General features: G+C 39.2%; 1 non-coding gene across 1 annotated transcript; it reads right to left on the bottom strand.

Moving 5' to 3' along the window:
• Nucleotides 1–263: 263 nt before the first annotated feature.
• TRNAK-CUU lies at nucleotides 264–336 on the bottom strand. Its single transcript has one exon. It is a non-coding gene; the product is annotated as a tRNA-Lys (tRNA).
• Nucleotides 337–8,379: the final 8,043 nt, after the last annotated feature.

Genomic DNA, 8,379 nt, shown 5'->3' with positions numbered 1-8,379 from the left:
TTTTTTTTTTAGCTGGTCTTTGAAAATTAGAATTTTCGCAGGTTACTCCTTGAATATGTTGATATGTAATTGGGATGGAGTAGTTGCCAACAAGTAGCTTCTCATCCTCTTTTGTTCTTTAACTTTCATACAATTTGCCCTTTTGCTCTCCAAAAAAAGAGAAAAATAAACCCTCTTGTGATTTTTGATACAAATCACGACTAATAGAAGATTATATACTTGACCATGTCAAATTAAATTGAAAAAGAAAAAAAAATTTCAAACGCCAACCGTGGGGCTCGAACCCAAGACCACAAGGTTAAGAGCCTTGCGCTCTACCAACTGAGCTAGACGGGCTGTTGATTATCTGTCAGCTTGTTCGAGTACTAGAACCAAGTTTTCCCTTTTGCATTTATGAGTTCGTGAAGAGATTGAAACCTTGTGCTTTTATATATTTTAGCTTGGGTATATTAATTAAATACCCTTAGTTTTGACACCCAACAAATATACCCTTATATAACAATGAATATATCTCTATCATTTAAAAACCTTATCCATTAAAATATAAATTATCTTAATACCTTCATTTATAATATTATTTTTCATTTAAAAACTTTATCCCTTAACGAATTTCTTTCTCTACTACTTCACAGCCACCACCACCACCACCATTCCACCACTACCAGCATCACTGCCACCACCACTCCACCACGACCACCACCGCCACCATCATTCCACCACACCACTACCGCCACTAATATTCCACACCACTACCATTGTCACCACTGCTGTCGCCACCACTGTCGTCGCCACCACTGTCGTCGCCGCCACCGCCGCAACCGCCATCAAAATTAAGATAAATAACTAGAAAATATTTCAATTCAGTTGTGTCAACAATGGAAGTGGGATCAACATGGAAGTCGACCCAAAAATCTGGAACTCAGGAACAATGTTTCCAGATTATAGTGTCAACAACCAAAGTTGATCCCTTTGAGTGTGATCAACAATTGAAGTTGATCCACAAAAAATGGGATCAACAGTTGGAGTTGACACCATTTATATGAGTCTGTTTCCTGTAAAAACCAATAAACCTGCCTGCAAACTGACATATCCTTAAGAAACACAAGAATAACATTCATACAAAATAAATCCGGATGTATGTCATTACAAACATAACAAGTACAAACTAAAAAGCATAAAAAAAAGAAACATCCAACTAGTATAAAACCTAAAAAAGATGAATTTTTTTTTGCAGTGAATCAACTTAAACATATCAATCCCTTTCGTGCTAGAGTTGTGAATCAAAAATCTCTGCAACAACCAAAGTTTGATAAAAAAAAGACATATACGAACGAGTGAACTTGGCGTGAGTCGAACACGCATCATCTGACGTGGAGTCAGTCATGCTACCATTGCATCACAAATTCAACATTTGAAGAACTTTACAACTATAAAATCTAACACCACCACCACTACCATTAGTCGAATAACAATACACAAACCAGCAAGGAATTAAACTATTTTTTTTTTAACAAACATGATTTAAACTACAAGCATGACTATACTAATCCAAAGAAATTCAATCAACAGTAGGAGTCAGTAGTTGATCCCATAAAAAATGCTGTCAACAACAAGAGTTGATCCCCATAAAAACTGAAGTTCAGAGATTTTTCGACCATGAAACAAAACATCAACGAAAAAACATCAAAATGATCCACCAACAACCTAAAAATCTAACTGCATACACAAATTTTTTGTACCAAACATGATTTAAACTACAAGCATGACTATACTAATTCAAGGAAATGTTGTTAACAAATAGGAGTTGATCCCATAAATGGGATCAACAACTATAGTTGATCCATAAAAACTGAAGACTGCTACAACTACACTTGCCACAATCACCACCACCACCACTACAACAACATCCACTACCACCAGTACAAAACCAAATAAATACAAATCACCTAAATCTTTACTAGTAAACAATTAAAACACAATCATATAGAAAGTATTGATTTCGTTGAATTTTATAGAATCTAAATCACAAGAAATTTAAACTAGTTTAAAATTAAAATTGATTGTTTACCTTTCCATTTAATCTTCATGTCCATTGGTATTAAGATCACACCTATCTATCTTCAATAATCAATTTTCTTACCATATCACTAATTTCCCAAATCTGAAAATTAATGAAATCGAAATTATCAAATCTAAATATGAAGTTTATTGGTTCAAACGAATTGTTATGAATCGGTGATGGATAGTTGTTGTTTATGATCTCATTAAAAGCACTCAAACCTCTCTTGAATCTCACTGGGAAAAAATAAACAAAAACATGGAGATAGAGATGCTGATGGTGGTAATGTTGATGGTGGTCGTGGTAATTAACGGTGTCGGAGATACATATGGTGGTGGCAATGAAGATGATTGTGGCGGACATGATATGATTTGATTTTGAGATCTAATTTTTATTTTAAAAATAGAATCTATCAGGGATAAATCAAAACCAATTATAGTGATAGATCTGCATCTAATAATGGAGAACGTGGTGGTGACGATGGCGGCGACGGATCTGGTGATGGTAGTTGCAGAAGCTTCGGTGGTGATGGAGGTGGTGTTCTAGGAAGAGAAGGAGAAAAAATTTGGATCTGAAAATAAAGAAATTTTTTTCAACCGTATTAAAAAAGTAAAGTTTGATATGGAAACAAAATAAAAAGAGGAAGGGTTAATATGGAAACAAATATAATGTTAATGGACCCCTGATGGGCTTATAGATGGAAAGGGGTATTTTTATTGCATGATAAGGATATTTGCGTATTCCATCAAAACAAGGATCAATTATATAATTACCACATTTATCTTAGCCCACCCTGGTTAAAAAGATAATCCTAAAGTAGGAACTAGCATTTAGTCCCATCTTTAATTTTTTTTTTGATGGGAAAAGAAATTTATTAACTAACAAATATAATATAAGGTTTATAATTTCTTTGTAATCAAAAACATTAGAGAAAATGCTAGTTTTCTGGATTTTTTGTTGCAATTTGGTAGACATATACTAAATGTTTTTAATTCTTTCTTCTTTACCTAAGCAGTTTGCAGCAGAATTTTGCTTCTGTATTATAAACTTTACTTGAGCTTGAGGGTGATATTTCAAAATTACCTTGGACTCTTGCTAAGTGTTTTCAGCTGTCCAGGAGAAGCTTGTACTCACCATCTTCATAGTGTCAATTAGAGTTTTGCAATCGGAGACTATTGAATCTCTTGACAAAATATTTTCTTTTAACCAAGTAATTGCCTTTAACAAGGCTATCAATTCCGCATGAAGAGCCGATGACGCCTTCTATGAGCCTGCTGAAGCAGTCTTCCTTTAACAAGCTTGTATTTACCGTGTTTATAGTCCCATCTTTAATGGGAATTAGACATTCTAGTCATGTATTCTCGAACCTAGTATTAGATGGTCTTATATATTAAAATAGGGTTGCGTTATCTTGCATAGAATCATTCTTTCTCTATACTTTATTGTTTTTTACAATTTTTCATGCTAATGATGGGCTTTTATCTTATACATGGATGCAAAAGATAACAAAACTCATTAAAATAACTCAAAACATCAAGTTTAATGTTAACAAACTAAACTATTAACTAATTAATCAGGGGCTAATTTAGCCCTTACAAAATGTATTCGGAGAAAAACATTTTAAATAATACTTGATAGTCTTTTTTTTAGGAAAACAAAAGAGGAAAGGAGGAATTACAAGAAATTTGAAGGAAGCCGAGCAACAAGCTGGGGTCCAATCCATTTCTGAATGACAACCCCTATCTCATGAAAAAGGAACTCTCCCACATGAACATTTGCATCGTGAATAGACATACAACACATTCACAATCCTTGATCACCATTGATCTCACACACTTCTCAGCTTCCCTCCTACAGATCAACCCTCTTCCCTCTTTGTGACCGAATTGACTCTGGAACGACCATTTCTTGGTTTAGGTCGGAGTCCTACAGATTGATCTCTCGAACTCAAACCACTCCCGTGAAGTGTATCTGTTTGAGGTTAGCAAGTTTGCTCAGTTGAGGAGTCTCTATCCGCACGATCGTCTCTCCACTTCTTGAAAAACCAGCAAATCCTTGTTCCCCATCAAAAATTGGTTAGGTCTCAACTACATTTCAGTCTGAGGTTAACTTGTAGTAGGCTAGAGTCTATAGCGGCTTAATACAGTATGGTGTTCAAATATGGATTAGGTCCCGGGGTTTTTCTGCATTTGAGGTTTCCTCGTTAACAAAATTTCTGGTGTCTGTGTTATTTCTTTTCCGCATTATACTTTATATAATTGAAATATCAAAAATTGTGCGTAGTTCAATCAATTGGTGAATCCAACCTTTGGTTGTTGATTGAAACTGATCGATGCTTGGATATTGGTCTTTGGTACCATCCAAGTTATTTCTCTTATTAATCCGGCTCACAGATTTCTATATGTTCGATTGCAGATTGATTTGAGAAATTGAGATATAACTCTTGGATACATTTTCTTTGATTGAGTCTGAATGTCTAGTTGATTCTCTTAGAATTATATTGGAGTTAGTCCATACAGATTTCCTAAACGAAATATTGGATGAGGTTGTTAGACCCCCCGCTTTTTCACTTTGCAGTTCACGCAAGGTCTCAGGAATGAAAGGAACTACACCATTGGAAGTCAAGGTACGTGTGACAGTAGTATACAACCCATTACTTAGTTTCCTGCGACAGAGACGTAGGTTGGTTTCTTCTTAGTTCCCCGAAAGATTCTCCGGGCGTTTCCTTCTTTTCTTCGTAAAAGTTCTTGTATAACCTCATGTTCTTCCAAAACTTTGTGAATCAAAATGGCGCACCCATCAGTTTCATACATGTAGATTTTTCCTGTTTCTGGACCACTCTTTCATACTACACTTAGAGATGTATAAACGGAGAGTGGAAATAGAAAAATGGAGCAACTGGATCCACAAAGAAATGTCACTCAGTTTGGATTTGATTCTCTGAAATGTAGCATTGAAGTTTCTGGCGAAAAATAACTTACATTTGGATGGGATACTGGATACAGTTTGTATCTGCTTCTGAAATACTTTGTCCAACAACTGCATATTAAGGTTAGGAGATGTGGTATCCGTGGAAACAACATTAGAAGAACCAATTTCGGAAGAAGTGACAGCACCACATTCTATTGAAGGGACCAAGTATGATATCTACAGTGTTCCAGGAAGGTCTTCTTCAGGCGTTTAATCGCATAAACACAGAGCACAACAACATATGTGTATGTTGTAACCCATGATCCAAGCCCCGAACACCCCGATGTTGTCTCTAATCCTCGAAAAACAAAATTCTTTATGATTCTCATCAGGATAATGACGATCATGAAAGTGTTTAATAAATGAAGCTCGACCAAGACCTCTACCTCCAACCCGATTCTTTCACCCGTCGAAACCACGCAGTGGACAGTTGTTGATGGTGGATTTTTGTTCAAGACTAAAATTGTAAAAGCCGAATTTAATATGCTGACATCCTGCAGAGGATAAAGTTGTTTGATAACTGATGAGTACCTCTTCGCTTTATTAATTCACCAAGAATGGAGCATGTGGCAACAATCACAAATATTCTGTAAATTAAATACACAAAATTCACCTAGAATGGAGCATGTAGCAACAATCCCGAATATTCTGTGAATTTTTAGCATTCGCCTAGTATTTCCTATGATGTTCCCGGGAACTCTCACTATTGGTGCGGCATGATGACTGAGTGTTTCTCTTGATAGAGTAACATGAATATCCAAGTATCAATAATGAGGCATGCACGAAATACCCGTATAGGCAACATCTCTCGGTGTGCTTATATTAGCCCGATTGAGCATATTTAATCTGGACTGACCGTATCAGTCTCAGAAATGATCACGACCACGCAGGTTGACCGCATGATTTAACCAGCCTAGACGATCCTCAGCAGGAGTAGGCTACCACATTGATAGCCACCAGCGGGCCTATTTATGCCTGGACGGTCGAACATCACGTTTTACTTCCCGGCAGGCTGAAAACGCCAGCCTTAATAGGGTGACCGCGTTGTTTTTGGAAGAAGTTCGAACGATCGTGACCGTCCAACTTCACCAGCCTGATTGGACGTCTTAGATAGCGCCATGAAAAATGGAGGAGGCGCTAACACGCACATTGGAGGGCCCACTCTATCCCTACCTGATCGGTTTGCTCAAGGTGTGGTCATGCGGCCACGACCGCATGCCCGAAACATGGCTGGTGCGATTCTTTGCAAGCGTCACGAAAATTACACTAATGTCTTAAACTGATCACAACCATGCAACTTCACCAGCATGTTTGGATGGCTTAGATTGCGCCTAAGACCATTAGAGTAGTACACACAAGTTCACCGTAAGCCCAACGTGGACCCCACACAATTGGTCCCTCCAAAAGGGAGCATGACTTTCCAAACTGCTTGGTGGAAGTCGTGTGTGCGTGGCTGTTTCAAAACCCTAATTAGGGTTTGCGGCGCTGCATAACTGTCGCAGTTCGATCACGACCATCCATCTTCGCAAGCTTAGATGGAGGATATAGATATAGACTTAAAAGGTCCCAAGCATGTCAACATGATCACCGTGGGCCTACCTTTGCGTGGAGCTAGTCGTCCTATGCATATTAGGACTAGACGACCTCGAAACGCGCGCCCGAAAGTGGCATGCTGGGCGGCTTCCAAATCCTTTGCGGCAATGGATTTCTGCCGCAAATCGATCACGACCACTCACCTTTGCCGGTCAAATTGAGTGGCCTAGATCGTACCTTCATGAGAAAAAAGAGGTATGGGCGTATACACCGGCAGGCCGTCTACACGCATGCCTGGTCGGCCCCACAAAAACTTGCACCCAAGCTCGGATTCTATCAAGCATAGGAGTGATGCTTTCACACCTCCAAAAACCCTAAAAAATCCATCAACAGTCGTAAATAAGGGTCATAAACCATCTCGTCCGTCCAACTTTGCTAGCTTGGTCGGACAACCTAGGTTAAGAGCTAGACGACCAATGAAGCATCCTTGTGATCGCCGTCCGTAACTCTTCCACATGGAGTGATCGTCCATGAGATGGATCGCCCATGCGGCCTCCAAACGATCACTCGAAGATGGCTAGACGTGAGGATGTTTTAAGACGCTTAATCCGCGACTTATTCGGTTAAGCCTTAAAACAGCGATGCTTCATACATATTGATCACATTCGATGCATTACATGCATATAATACACACGATATTTTATAAATATCGATTTCTGAAATAACTTAGTTATTTAACTTAGCACCATATGCTACTTCCAGTGGGTCCTTCAATCCACTCATTCGAGACATCAAGCATGTCACAAAATGAGGGATACTTACTGGGGTATTGGTCCAGCGGTTTACAGTGTACAACGTGCAACACGCCATCACAAGAACGTGTTAGGAGGCATGGACAGTTAGCGATGATGGGAGAAGTGGGCAAAGACTGATCGTGTGACACTAACACGACCCCAATATTCCATCACTCCACTTCCTCCACTTCCTACGAGAGACGAGGGTTGTGATAAATAACTTATATAAATAGGTTATCCTCCCTAGTTCCAAGACAGACATAAATCAAGTGTTGATACAACGTATTCAAACACCCAGAGCTGATTTCTTACATTATTGCAAGCCAGTTCGATATTCTGATACAAGTCATAAACAACCAACACCTTCACAATCTCAACACCTTCTTCGCTTCCCTCCCTAAGATCAACCCCATCTCCTTCACTTTGTGACCGAAGCAACTCTGGAACGTCCATTTCTTGGTTTAGGCCAGAATTGTATAAATTGATCTCTCGAATCAAAAGCACTCCCGTGCAGTGCATTTGTTTAGGGTTTAGATTCATTTCTCATCCACACACCCAAATTTACCAAAACCAGCAGAAACAGTTTTCACCCATAAACTATTGGCGACCACAGTGGGAGATTAATCTCTCGGTTGTGAAGTCAATTTCTTCAATACCCGATTCAATTTTACTGATTTCAAAAATGGTGGATCTTAGGTCTGGATCAGCAACCAATCCCGAGGGAACCAGCGCCGATAACACTCTCGGCGTTGATATCCCGATTAGTGGTGTTACCGTGCAACCTATAAATACGGTCAATGTATCTCGTGGAATTGCGTCCTCTACCACCAGCACCAGCAGAGCAGGAGGATATATTCCATTGGGTGTGACGCCTCCTATCACCAGAGCCAGATCATCTGCAAACCCCGGCATTTCTTCGAGTGTAACGCCTCCGTACGTCACCAGGGAAACTACCACTCTTCCCTCAGGACGAGGGGCCGGAGGATCCATAGGAGAACAACCCCCTATTACCATGGTGGATTT

The sequence above is a fragment of the Papaver somniferum genome, chromosome 11, assembly GCF_003573695.1.
Source record: "Papaver somniferum cultivar HN1 chromosome 11, ASM357369v1, whole genome shotgun sequence".
Taxonomy (NCBI): domain Eukaryota; kingdom Viridiplantae; phylum Streptophyta; class Magnoliopsida; order Ranunculales; family Papaveraceae; genus Papaver; species Papaver somniferum.
The sequence above is the reverse complement of the archived record's forward strand: the minus strand, read 5'-3'. Positions and strand labels throughout refer to the sequence as shown.